Genomic DNA, 14,073 nt, shown 5'->3' with positions numbered 1-14,073 from the left:
TATTCCCTGCCCTGCCAAGCCCCAGTCCTCTGCCCCTCCCCAGAGCGGGCAGTGGTATTCACTGGGCCCTTGTGTGCCTGCCAGCAGTCTGCGGTACCAACCAGAGCCCCTTGTGTTGGCGTGCGCTGGCATGAAACCCCCTTCTTGCCCCAGGTTGCCAACTTGTGCCTGCCAGCACTCTCCTGGGGAGCAGGGTGGCAGTCTGGACAGTGGGTTATCCTTCCGGGCCCGCCACCACTTAGGCTGCCTCGACATACCCCATGGACTGACAACCAATTAGCTGCAATAATAATAATGAAGTAATGATAATAATTAGCCATGCAGGCCCTCCCACTTGGCAGCTCGGTAACTTGGAAAGTTGGCATCCCGGGTGCGTGGTTGGAGCAGACGCCTGCAGGAAACTGGGTCAGAGAGTGGGGGAGAGCTGCTAGCTGAACCAAGACACCCCAGGGCCCGGTGGAGCCTTCAGCCAGTAATTGACCCTCCCTGGAGCAGGTGAAGGGGTACTGGGGGGGTAATCCCCCCCAGCCCCACCCCTCCCCCGGGGCACCCCAGACTCTGCTGTGGGCTCCCAGGCTCCTCGGCATCTCCTTGGCCTAACCTGGTTGGGTGAGCTGGTCTTTCTCCACCTGCTGAGTCTGCTCTGAGTCTGGCCACTTGCCCGGACCCCTGGGTCTCTTCTATCTCAGGGAAACTCCCGGGCCCCACCCACAGTCCTCCCCCCTGGCTTTCAAAAGATTTGTTTCTGGGCCAGAATTCTGGAGAGCAACATCCCCTTTCCACCCCCAACTCCCCACCGGTACCCATCTCCAGCCCAACCCTGCTTCCATAGGAAGCCTGTGTCTCCAGTTGCATGTATGACATCCTGGGCACCTGGTGAGCACTGCCCAGGTTACTGCTGGGCTGCCCATTCTGGAACCCTGTGTTTCCTCTCCACCCCTGATGCCTGGCTGACTTCAGGGCTCAGGCCTCAGGTCTGACACACGGAGCCCCAGAGGGGGCCAGACACCCCTAACAATGGGCAGGGAAGGAGGAAAGGAGGGTGAATGGAGAAACTTCCAGAGGAGGGGTGGTGTTTGACCCTTGACCCCTGGCAAAGTATGCCCCCTCCTTCCATCTTCAAACTCCCTCCAGCCGGTTAGCTGCCCTCTGGCCTCATTCCTCAGGAATCCGTTTGGTTGGGCTGGACAGAGGCTGCATTGTTGGGGTCTCTGCTCAGCCACCCCCACATTTCCGTCCCCCCCTCCCTCCACAAGGGAGCACTGACCCCATAGTGGGGAAGGAGGAGAAGAGGGGACCCTGGTTGCTTAACCCTTCAAAGACCAGAGTAGTCATGGTTTTCAGTACCCTGGGGGGAAATCCACTCCGAATCCTGGGCACTCCAGCCTCAGCTTCAGATCTCTCTTCCCCACTCCTCCCATTTCCTTGCTCCCTCTCTTCCTTGAGTTATTCCTTCTTTTCCATCTTTCACCCTCTGCAAACCTATCTCTTTCTCAGTGTCCCTCTCCCCTCTTTGTGCTGCTAATCAGGGCCTCCTTATCTGTTTCTCTTTGCAGTCTACAAGCTCCTGTTGTTCCCTATGATCTCTGCCCACATCTCTCTCTCTCTCTCTCTCTCTCTCTCTCTCTCTCTCTCTCTCTATCTCTCTTGATGTTTCTCTCTTCCACTTGTTCTCCATTCCTTCTCTGGAGGACACAGGATGATTCATTCCTGTCGGGATTCTAGGGCTCCTCCTGATGTGGTCATTCCTCTCTACCTATTCTTTCCTCCTCCATGTGCCATCTCAAAGGGTGTCAGCTGCCCAACTGGATGGCTGGGGAAGACAGTCTCTCAGGCCAGCCTAGGGCCTCAGCCTGAGTCCTAGCCTCTGCCCTCTTCCTAACTGTAGCTCCAGGCCAATTTATTTCTGTTAATGTCTGTCTCCCCCTCTGGACTGTAAACTCACAGTAGGCAGGGAATGTGTCTGTTTATTGTTGTATTGTCCTCTCCCAAGCAATTAGTACAGTGCACTGCACAGAGTAAGCTCTCAATAAATAGAACTGAATGAATGAGTGAATGAACCCTGGCCATGTCTGTGAGAAGCCAGGGCTCAGTGCCCACCACATCCCCTCCATCTTCCCCTGCCAGGTGCCCACATCAACTGCCCCCATCCCTGGAGGGGCTGCATCTGTGAGTACTGCTCTTCCTGTGTCCACCTGGGGTGGAGGCAGACCTGGGGAGAGGGCAGAGCCGAGCCTGGGCTTGGATATGTCCCCTCCCAGATACAGTGTGTAGGGGGAGATGCACAAGGCTAGGCCAAAAGTAGGGGACCTTTGTGGGGCTTAGGCAGTCTGCTTACTCATGGGTGAGCGGAGAGGGGCCCCTGCTCCTGGGCATTCAAATGATGACATTCTTTCCCTTTAATGATCCTGGAGCGATTAGGTATCTGGAGATCCCTAACCTCTCCTCTCCCCACCCTATTCTCCCTCCCTTCTGCCTTACCTATACACTTGTGTCTCAACAACGAAGCACTTTGGTATTCTCTCCACCCACCTCCTGAACATTTATCTTTTTCTTTTATACTCTGCTGCTTCCCCTAGCTGTAATTCATTTTATTGGCTGTCTCCCAGCTGCAGACTGTAAGCTCCTTGTGGGCATGGATCCTGTCTACCAACTCTATTTTTAAAAATGGCTCTTTAAGTGTTTACTATGTGCCAAGCATTGTACGAAATGCTGGGGTAGATTCAAGATGATCGGTTTGAACACAATCCCTGTCCTACGTGTGTCTCACAGTCTTAATCCCTGCTCTGCAAATGAGGAAACTGAGGTCCAGAGAAGTGAAGTTACTTGCCCAAGGTTTTACAGCAGTAAGTGGCTGAACCAGGGTTAGAATCCAGGTCCTCTGACTCTCAGGCCTGGGCTCTTTACACTAGGTCATTCTCCTATCGTATTCCAAGACCTTAGTACAGTGCTCTGCACACAATAAGCACTCAGTAAATACCACTGATTGATTGATTGATTTGTGGGAGGGAAGCCCGGCTATGTTGACTCCCAGCCCTGAGTTGCTGTCCTGATTCTTACCCTTCCCCACCTCCCCCTTCCCAGGCAGAGTCTGCGGCATCTGCTGCCGTCTGGTCCTGGGGCTTAGAGCTTGTTGCGGGGGTGGGGGAGACACTCGAAGGTTTGGCACAGTCCCCGGGTGCTGGCTGAGGGACAGGACACCACTCCAGGGCTCAATGGAGGGGTCGGGGGAGGTGGTAACTATTGGGGTTGGGAGACAACAAGCCCCTGGACTGACAGGGGAAAGTATCTCTGTCCCCCAAGACCCAACTTGCTCCCTATGAGTACGATTGTAATCAAAGTCAAGATCAGGGACTAGGGGAGGGGGTCCAGGGGAGGTGTAAGGGGAGAGAGAGGGTGTTGGGATGTGGGAGATAGGTCCCAGGTACAGGGAGAGAGAGATGGAGAGGGCTAGAGGAGTGACAGATGGAGGGGAGTAGAGAGGGGGATGGAGGAGGGAAAGGGGGAGGGGGTGAGGGGGCAGAGTTAGGGGTGGGGACTGGGCAGTAACCAGGGCAGTGGGAAGGTGCTTCCCGTGAAGAGCAGGTGGCAGACAGAAAGGAGCCAAGAGAAGAAGCAGAAAATGGAGAGGTTGGCCATCCTGAAGCGGAGAGACGTGAGGGTGGCACCTGTGGTCATAATGAATGATAACTGTGATGTTTGTTAAGAGCTTACTATATGCCAAGCACTGTCTTAAGCACTGGCACTGATATAATGTAAGCGGATCTGCTGCATTCCATTTCCCACCCAGGGCTCACAGTCTAAGGGGGAGGGAGGACAGGTATTTGATCCCCATTTTACAGATGAAGAAACCGAGACCCAGACACTTTAGGTGACTTGCCCGAGGTCACACAGTAAAGAAGTGGCAGAGCCTGGATTAGAACGCAGGTCCCCTGACTCCCAATTCCATCTTCCCTGCCAGGGGCTTGGAGAGTGACACCCACAATTACACGTGTGAGAGCATGACAGCTTCCCTCTTAACCTGCCAAAGAGGATGATTGGGTGGGGGAAGAGGCTGAGAGATGGGAGGGGCCAAGTTTTGGGGCAGAAAATATCTGGGGGTGCTGGAGGGCTCCCGATTGCCAGGAGGGGAGATTATGTCACCAAATTATGTCAGGAACCCAAGCCACGGTTGGGGGACTGAGACAGAAGATAGCTGGGCCCGAGCCCGTTCTGCTCATGAAGTGGTTAATGGGACGAGGCTGCAGCTATCATTCCAGTAGAGTTGCAGAAAGGCCGGGTGAGCTGACCCGATGACCGTCCGATATCCTCCCACCCTTTCGGGTGAAGCCCAACATAACAACAGTTCAGAGGAAATGGCAAAAAGAAAAACAGGAGTTGCCTAATAGGCTGCTTACTATTAGGGTGGAAGCTTTTTGTGGACAGGGCATGTTTTGAACTTCCCACATGCTTAGCATAGTGCATTGCCCCCACTGGGCGCTCAGTAAATCTGCCCTTCAGCCCACCAGCGCAGGATATGGAGTAGCCCTTGGATGCTGGTGGGAAGGAAGGGGAGAAAGGGGTGTCCTGGTCCCTGCCCTCAGGGAATTTCCAGTCAAGTGAGGAAGTCAAGACAGAGCCAAGCATAACCACAGTATAAAATCAAGTATAATATCAGCATAATACCATAATATCAAAGCACACAAACACAGACACAACCAGACCCAAGTGGATGAACTTACAATCAGTTGGGAGCATTTATTATTATTATTATTATTAATAATGGCATTAATTAAGTGCTTACTACGTGCAAAGCACTGTTCTAAGCGCTGGGGAGGTTACAATGTGATCAGGTTGTCCCACGGGGGGCTAACAGTCTTAATCCTCATTTTACAGTTGAGGTAACTGAGGCACAGAGAAGTTACGTGACGCCCAAAGTCACACAGCTGACTTTGGTGGAGCCGGAGTCAGCCCGTGCTCTTTCCACTGAGCCACGCTGCTTCTCTATTTATTGAGTGCCTACCCTGTGCAGAAGACTGTACTAAGTGCTTCGGAGAGTACAACCGAGTAAGAGACACCGATTACATCCTCAGGGAGCTTACAAATCTACTGGGGGAGCTGGCAGGCACAAAACACTCCCCACAATGATGATGATGATAATAATAACAATAATAATATTTGTTAAGTACTAACCATGAGGGGTACCTTGGCTTAGTGGAACTAACATGGGCCTGAGAGACAGAGGATCTGGGTTCTAAACTCGTCTCTACCATTTGCCAGCTGTGTGACCTCGATCAAGTCACTTAACTTCTCAGTGCCTGTTTCCACATCTGTAAAATGGGAATCAAATTATTATCCCTCCTATTTAGACTGGAGCTCCATGTAGGACATGGACTGTGTCTGACCTAATTAACTTCTATCTACCCTAGCCCCTAGAACGGTGTTTAACACATAGTAAGTGCTTAACGAATACTGTTAAAAAATATATGTGCAGGCAACGTACTAATTGCTGGGGTAGATACAAGTTAATCAGGTCAGATGCAGTCTCAGTCCCATATGGGGCTCACAGACTAAGGAGGAGAGAGAACAGGTATTAAATTCTTATTTTACAGATGATGAAATCGAGGCAAAGAGAAGTGAAGTGACTTGCCCAAGGTCCCACAGCAGTAAGTCCTGTGCTCTTTCCATTAGGCCATGCTTCCTAACTGTGGAGAGCAAAAGTCTAGTTGAACAAATAGATTAAAAAATGTAAATTAATGAAACTAATGTAGGTAAAGAATACACTGAATGCTAAGGGGAACTTAATTGGGCACGGCGCCCCAACTCCCTTAGGGAGGCCAGGGACCCCAAGGGACTCCTGCCGTGCTGCAGTGAATACTCAAGGATTTGGGTGAGGAGAGTGATTGGTCCGTGGGCAAGGAGGGTCCCTCGTGGGCCATCTGGATGCGCCCCGCACCCCCAGCCTGCACCCCCGGCATCCCGAGCTGGGGGAGTCATCCTGGACCCCAAGGATGCAGCAGGTCAGGTCTGGCCCCTCCCTTGCTTGCCAGGCATTTGCATTGCCCCGGTGAGAAATTTTCCTGGCTGCCTTTATTTCCCTGAACTCCGCCAGGCAAATTGGTTTTTTTGTTGATGTTGTTTTTCTTTTTAAATGATTTTAGTGAAGCACTTACTATGTTCCAGACACTGTACTAAGCACTGGGGTAGATATAAGCTAATCAGGTTGGACACAGTCCCTGTCTCATGTTGGGCTTACAGTTTTAATCCCCATTTTACAGCTGAGGGAACCGAGGCACAGAGAAGTGAAGTGAGTTGTCCAAGGTCACATAGCAGACAAGTGGTGGAGACAGGATTAGAACCCATGTCCTCCGACTCCCAGGTTCCTTCACTTTCCACTAGGCCAGGCTGCTATGCTGCGGGGGTTAGAACCACCTGGTCATCCCTCCACATGACCCCACATCCAGACAATCTGGTGCAGAGCCTGCAGACCCCCATCCTGCCAGATCCCTGGGCCCCCTACCCTTGGCCTCTTGTACTTCCCAAGCGCTTAGTACAGTGCTCTGCACACAGTAAGCGCTCAATACATGCTATTGATTGATTGGCCTGCCCCTTTCTTTCCCTCTCTCTCCCACATTTTTCCACTGGCATGTTAGGGTCTCTGGGCAGGCCAATCAGAGGACTTTTTACTCCAGGCTACAAATCCTCCACTTTTCCCCACAATTCGTCCCTCCCTTCCTACTCTTCCAAGGGCTTAGTACAGTGCTTTGCGCATAGTAAGTGCTCAGTTAATACTAGTGCGTGATTAATTGACCAGTTTATGACTCTGCTGGCCCCCTGCCACAGGCCCAAGTTCTGCTTACTCAGCATCCCCAGAAAATGTGCCCACCCTGTTCTGGCCTGCTGGGACTAGCTTGTGCCACTTCAGCTGTGGCCATGGCCGATGAGGGCTATGGGCCAGCCTCTGTGGGCCTCCAGAGGCTATGGGAGCAACCCCCCCCCCAAGCATGGTGGTCAAGGGGCAACTGCCCCCTCTGGATATCTTGCCTGGGCTCACTTAAGCAGGGTCCAGAGAACCCGGCCCAGCCAGATCAAGACCATCCTGGCCTGTCCAAGCTGTAGGGATCCCCGAAGCCAATTTAAAGTACAGCTTGGTTTGCTCTCTCTTTCTCTCCTCTTACCTGCATCCCAGCTTTCCGCCCCCACCCCCGGTATTGCTGTAGTTATTTTCAGCCTAGATCAGCAGCAGCACAAGCCGGGTGGTGGTGGAGAGGGGAGCAGGGTTGTGTGAGGTCACCTTTCCATGATATGGAAGCCCCAAAGTTGCCCCCTCCCCCCGTTGCCAGCTTCACCTCTCGGGCTGGAGCAGGAGGTGGGATTCTGTTGCCCCTCTGGTCATTCAGGGTTAAGCTCTGGCCACCTTTTAGACCCAGGTCCTCGCCACCCAGCAGCCTGGTACTGAGAGGAGTCCATCAGCCTGGCCTAGCAGGTGAACCTGCGTTGCCATGGAGACGGCAGCCTCGGCAGCACGGGGCAGGAGGATGAAAGGAGGAGCTGGGTGACAAGGATTTTGACTGGGGATGAAATTGGGCCAAAAAGGCATCCCCCCCTCCTTTCCTATGCCCCCTCCCCGCCTTGGCCCAGGAGCTCTGATTGCTAGCCCCCATCTTGCTCTCACCCCATCTCCTGCTCCCAGCCAACTCACCCTGTCCCGACTGCTGACCCCAATAAGAAACAGAAGGGAGGGAGGGACCAAAAATCCAGAGATCTGGTGATTCCTGAAATTCCCTAAACTCGTTGTGGGCAGGGAACATGTCCACCAACTCTGTTATATTGTGTTCTCCCAAGAGCTTAGTACAGGGCTCGGCACATAGTAAGTACTCAATAAATACAATTGATTGATTGGAGGCGAGGGCCCAAGAGAACCCTAGAAGTAGGCCAGGAGGAAGAACACTGGAGACGGTGAGACTGGCAGGATGGGGAGAGGGAGGTGAGGGAAGGCTTTTGCGGGTCTCCCTCTAGGCTGTAAGCTCCTTGTGGGCAGGGAACGTGTCTATCCAAGCTGTTATGTCTTTCTCTCCCAAGAGCTTAGCACAATGCCTGCGCACAGTAAGCGCTCAATAAATACCGTTGATTAATAAGAGGCTGACAGGCTGCGTTCGGGAGCCCACGGCTCTACCGGGAACGCCCTGAGCACAGGTGTCCCTTCCATCGCCCTGAGGGGACTCCTCCTTCTCTAAGTATGCGGACCCTTTAAGAGTCATAGGCTGCTCTGTCACCAGGGCCACCGCCGCGGCCCGCGCCGCAGTTACCTGGGGGAGGCACCCCCGCCCCGCCGCCCCCCCACCGTGCAGCTTCTTTATGTATTATTTAAATAACTGGGAAAAGTGCTTAAAGATCTCTTTTCTGTACAGCCCTGCACCGTTGCCATGGAAACTTGCCTTCCGCAGCCTCTCAGCTAACCTCTCTGGGGGTAGGATGGAGGGGGGGGGGCCTTAAAGGCACACGGCGCTCTCACGCTCACCCTCCCTCGCTCTTTCTCTCACTCTCACTCGTTCTCTCTCTCTCTCTCTCTCTCTCTCTCTCTCTCTCTCTTTATTACATCTTGTATAAAGAGGCTCAGACGCAGAGAGAGGCACGCCACACCCACTCAGTCTCAGCATCCTTCCACTGCCTCTACCCAGGGCTTGAATTCACACCCCTCGCTCCTCGAACATCCTTCTCTTTCCAGGCCCCCCCCCCCCCCCCCCCGCCCCCGGCCCAGCCCTCTGTCTTTGAACCCCTAGTAGACCTTTATACCGCACGCTTACCTGAATGGATACCCCTCACAACAGAGTCACACAAAGCACAGACTCCTCTCTCTCCTCCCCATGTATGCGTGAAGACACACAAACACACACGTATCGGCACACATAGCTGTCCTTTGTGATCAAAGATAACACTTCTGACATCGATGCCTGTGGCTGCAAAGACCAATATGCAACTGCCAACCTATTCCTAGACAGTGAAATACACCCTGCTGCCCACAGCCTGAAAGTATCCAGAGCCGCCTCTCTCAAGCCTCTTGCAAATCCCCGTCAGCATGTGTGTGGGATCAATGTGGTCGATAATCCATCACCTTTTCTGACACAGCCGCTTTCTTGGAAGGATCTCAGATGACATTCACATCTATGATATCGTTTGCCCCCTCCCACGTGGAAGGGGATCCGTCCCCACTGAAGCAGTAGGAAAACCGGAGCTGTTTCTTGTCTTGTCAATAGCTACGTTTCTTGACGCCCAACTCGGGATACCATTCCTACAAGACCTTTTTCCGGGCTTCTATCATCTCCTTCCAAGTGTTATAGCCACACTTCTTGACTCCCAACTCAGGGTCCCATTCATTCATTCATTCATTCGTATTTATTGAGTGCTTACTGTGTGCAGAGTCCTGTACTAAGCTCTTGAGAGAGTACAATATAACAAACATATTCCCTGCCCACAAAGAGCTTACAGTCTAGAGACGGGAAGATCATAAGAGACTGTGAGCCCACTGTTGGGTATATATATGTCTCTATATGTTGCCAACTTGTACTTCCGAAGCACTTAGTACAGTGCTCTGCACACAGTAAGCGCTCAATAAATATGATTGAATGAATGAATAAGAGACCATATTCTGCTCCCATTTCATCTTCTTTCACGCACTTCCCCCCACCTGCCCATACCTCACTAGGTCCCAAATTTTCTGCTCTTCCTCATACCAGTCACCTTTCCCCATCTTCTTTCCTACCAAGGTCTGGCCTACCATTCTGGAACATGCATAGCATTTACACTCTCTTTCTCTCTCTCTTTCACACTCACACACTACACACACACACATTTGCAGGTGCTCCCTCATACATATTATAAACTGGCACCCGCCCCTGGCATTTCCTGGTGTCATTGTCTCTACAGCACCCGGGTAGGCACGTTCCATTGACATCACCATCCTTACAGATCATACCATGTTCCCAGGTGGGGATCTAGGTGATTTCTGGGAAGGAGCAAGCTAATACCTAACACCAGCCTCCACCTGCCTCAGGCCATGGGAGCTTCCAATAGCAGTGCCAGGTGAAAGTTGGATCTCAGGATCCTCCCACTGTGGGGCCGAGGGGGGAGGTGTCTCCAGAAAACAGTTTCCCCATTCTCCTTCCCACCCCACTCCCAGCATTGCAAGTTCCTGGAGAGCAGGGATCATGCCTACTATTATTTTCTCCCAAGCATTTAATATAGTGCCCGGCCCAGAGTTAATGCTCTAGAAATACCCTTGATTGCTGATTGAATGGAGGAGGCCTGGTACCTGCCTTCTTGCCCCATGGTCCTTTCTAGCCCTACCTAGATTTTCAATCTTCTCCCACCTTGAGGCAATTGCAATCGTCTTCTGATTTTAGTGACTTTGGCTGCATATTAGATTGTAGTCAGTTAAGCAGTCAATCATATTTATTGAGTGGTTCCTGTGTGCAGACCATTGTACTAAGCGCTTGGGAGAGTACAATATAACAATATAATGAACACATTCCCTGCCCACAAACGTGCTTACAGTCTAGAGGGGGGTGCTTAATGCTCCTATGGACAGATAATTAGCAGAGTGGGGCGCAGACTGGCACTGGAAGGAGAGCTCTGGCCACCAGTTGGGCACAGTGAGTTGCAGACACCTCTTTCTCATTCAGCAATGTCCACTTCATATACCCCTATCCAGTGCAGAGTGGAGGCCCAAAGCCCTAAACTAGGCTGTAAGCTCCTTGTGGTCAGGGAATGGGTCTACCGATGCTGTTGTATTCTCCTGAGGGCTTAGTATAGTGCCCTGCACTCAGTAAGCGCTCAACAAATATGATTGATTGAGTGATTGAAAACCCAGCTGCAGGGCCAGCCTCTCAGCCTTTGGCTGTGTGAGACTGGGTTTTAGCAGGGTGAGCTTCAGGAGAGTGACTGGAAACAAGGTTGGATCATTCTTTTTTGGCCAAAAAAATGTCTCTGCTAGTGGCTTGGAGTCAAGGCTGGATTTCATCAATAAGAAGGAGCAGATGATAGGAAATGGGCTATGATTGCAGTGGGAAGGCCTGGGGGTAGACTCAGGAACATCTTGACCACAGAGAGGTCAAAATGGCCTAATTGTGTATTCTCTCTTAGTGCTTAGTACAGTGTTCTGCATATAGTAAGTGCTTAATAAATACTGTTATTATTATTATTAAAGGGTGAAAATCCAAGGGCAAAGGCGATGCAGAAAGGAGTGGGAGAAGAGGAAATGAGGGACTCTAGGGTGTCTTCTAGAGCTTAGCCTCCCTGCCCCATTTCCCCATCTCTAAGGATGGGCCCCCAGTACTCTCATATCTGCAGGAGGCAGGACTAAGGACCTGGGAGAGAAGGGGAACAGAGTTGGGATTGTTTCTGCCAGAAGGGTGAGGACCTTCTAGACTATGAGCCCACTGTTGGGTAGGGGCCGTTTCTATATGTTGACAACTTATACTTCCCAAGCGCTTAGTACAGTGCTCTGCACACAGTAAGCACTCAATAAATACGATTGATTGATTGATTGACCTTAAGAGCGAAACCTTCAGATCTCTGAGGGGTCATGGCATGAGACATGGTGACCAGCTGGGGTCTGTCTCCACTGGGGACAGATCGAGAAGAAATGATCTGACGCAACAGGAGGGAGTGAGGCTAGAGCCAAGAAAGAGCTTTCTTTTCTTGAGGGTGACGGGGCCCATGGACAAATGGTGGGAAGCTCCTTGTCGGTGAGGGTGGCCTTGGGATGCAGGAACACACAACAACACCATCAGTTCTCAGCTTCCCAACTTCATTCACACACACACACACACACACACACACACACACACACACACACACACACACACACACACACACACACACACACACACACACACACACACCCTTTCAGCCCCAACTGAGGGAGCGAGTTGCAGGGGTTGGGGATGCTGCAGGTCTTTTCCGAGGGCTGCGGGTGGCAGGTTGGACCTGCCATTCCATTCTAATTATTTAGAGATTTATTTAGTTGCTCAGGATAAATCTCCCAGCCCTCATCTCCTTCTCCTCGCCTCCCCGCTTTCCCATCCGATAGCATCTCCCAGCTTTGTCCCCCTCCGGCTCCGGGCAAACTCTCCCCAGGGAGAGGAGCAAGCAGAGGGAACCTGACAAAATGTCACTCCCTCGCCCTTCCCTTGAGGCTCTCGAGAGAGGCAGATGGGGCCGTGGTGTTTCGAATCACATGTACTTTCTTTTCCCACAGACCTAGATCTCTCTGTCACGCACACATACACACACAGCTGTCACCTGTCAGTCATGCCCATGATTACAGACCATCCATCCCCAACTCCACAAGTGCATCCTCCCTCTGCTCATCCATACACGGTCCAACCCCTGTCTCCCTTCTTCCCCTGCTCGCCACCCCCTACCTCCCATTACCCTTCAGAACCCCCTCCCCATCCTTGGGTGCCCCTTTTCCCTGGCTGTGCATAATTACCCCTCTCTTGCCTCACCTACGAAGACACACGTGTCACTCATTCATTCCCCAGCCATCTCCTCTCCCAGCCTGCGTACCCAGAATGGGGACAAGGACAGGGCAAAGGCATGCACACACATACATACACACACACACACACACACACACACTAATGTTTTTCACATTCCCTCCCTCCCTATGCCTCTATTTTCCAAATGTTCCTGTTCCCATCCCCATCCCCCCGCCCTACCTCTTTCCCCCCGCACACAGCACCTGTATATATGTTTGTACAGATTTATTACTCTATTTATTTTACGTACATATTTACTATTCTATTTATTGTGTTAATGTGCATCTAGCTTTCTTTCTATTTATTCTGATGACTTGACACCTGTCCACATGTTTTGTCTTGTTGTCTGTCTCCCCCTTCTAGACAGTAAGCCCATTGTTGGGTAGGGACCGTCCCTAAATGTTGCCAACTTGTACTTCCCAAGCGCTTAGTACAGTGCTCTGCAAACAGTAAGCACTCAATAAATACGATTGACTGAATGAATGAACTCTGTCCCTTGTCCCTTTCCTCTTTTGAGAAGAGTTGAGAAGAGATCCAAATCCCAGTCCAGAACCTCAGAAAATGCCTTCCCCCTGCCCAGCCCCCTGACTCCCCCCACATCTCTTTCTCTGCCTTGTTCTCTGTCGCTGTGTCAATGTGTCTTAGTCTCCCTTTCTCTGGGTTTCTCTTTCTTTTCCTCATTTATTTCTCTCTCCTTTCTTCTCCCCCTCCTCCAAGGGCTCTCCCCTCCATAATTAGCTGGCTTCCCGCTCTCCTCTTCCCCTGTCCTTGTGGCTCTCGTCTGCATGAAAGGCGCTGGGCTCCATCTGCTCACCAGGTTGTGCTGAGAGCCCCAACCCTCCCTCCCCGCCCCCCCTCCCCGGCCTGGGCGGGGGGCTTGGGGCTGAGGAGAACCTGCTGAGCCGACAACATAAGCCCCTTGCTCAGTAATTGCCTGATGAATAGTGAAAACCAGGAGGCAACGGCCGAGATGGGGAGAGGAGAAAGAGGTGGGGTTGGTGGCGATCGGAGGCTTGGGGTGGGGAGGTGAGGGGGAATAGGGAGGTAGAGGGGAAGGAATGGGGGAAGCAGGGTTGGGGAAAGAAGCCCCTGGGGGCTGTCACGGGTCTCTCCACCTCCTGGTTGGCGTCTGTCTCTGAAAGCCCCGAGGCTGGAACGTGTTGGGTGGCAAACGCCAAGAGATACGGAGGAAGATGCGGTTGTCAGCCAGGGATTAGGCCTGACAGTTTGCGTGTGAGGGGCTGGTTTAGGGAAGAGGCCAAGAGCCGGTCGGGAGGGGCGGGGGGCACGGCGCTGGGGAGGAGGAGCAGGGGCTGGGGAATTGGGCAAAGAGGGGTTGGAGCAGGGGCCAGGAGGTTGTGGGGAAGAGCAACGTAGGGAAAAACCTTTTCCTCTCCAGGTGCCACTCCAGATCCCCGTTCCTGGAAGCAGCATGGCGTAGTGGATAGAGCACGGGTCTGGGAATCAGAAGGCTCTAATCCCAGCCCAGCCACTTGACTGCTGTGCGACCTTGGGCAAATCACTTCCCTTCTCTGAGCCTCAGTTACCTCAT

Source organism: Tachyglossus aculeatus, chromosome 6 (genome assembly GCF_015852505.1).
Source record: "Tachyglossus aculeatus isolate mTacAcu1 chromosome 6, mTacAcu1.pri, whole genome shotgun sequence".
Classification (NCBI taxonomy): Eukaryota; Metazoa; Chordata; class Mammalia; order Monotremata; family Tachyglossidae; genus Tachyglossus; species Tachyglossus aculeatus.
The sequence above is the reverse complement of the archived record's forward strand: the minus strand, read 5'-3'. Positions refer to the sequence as shown.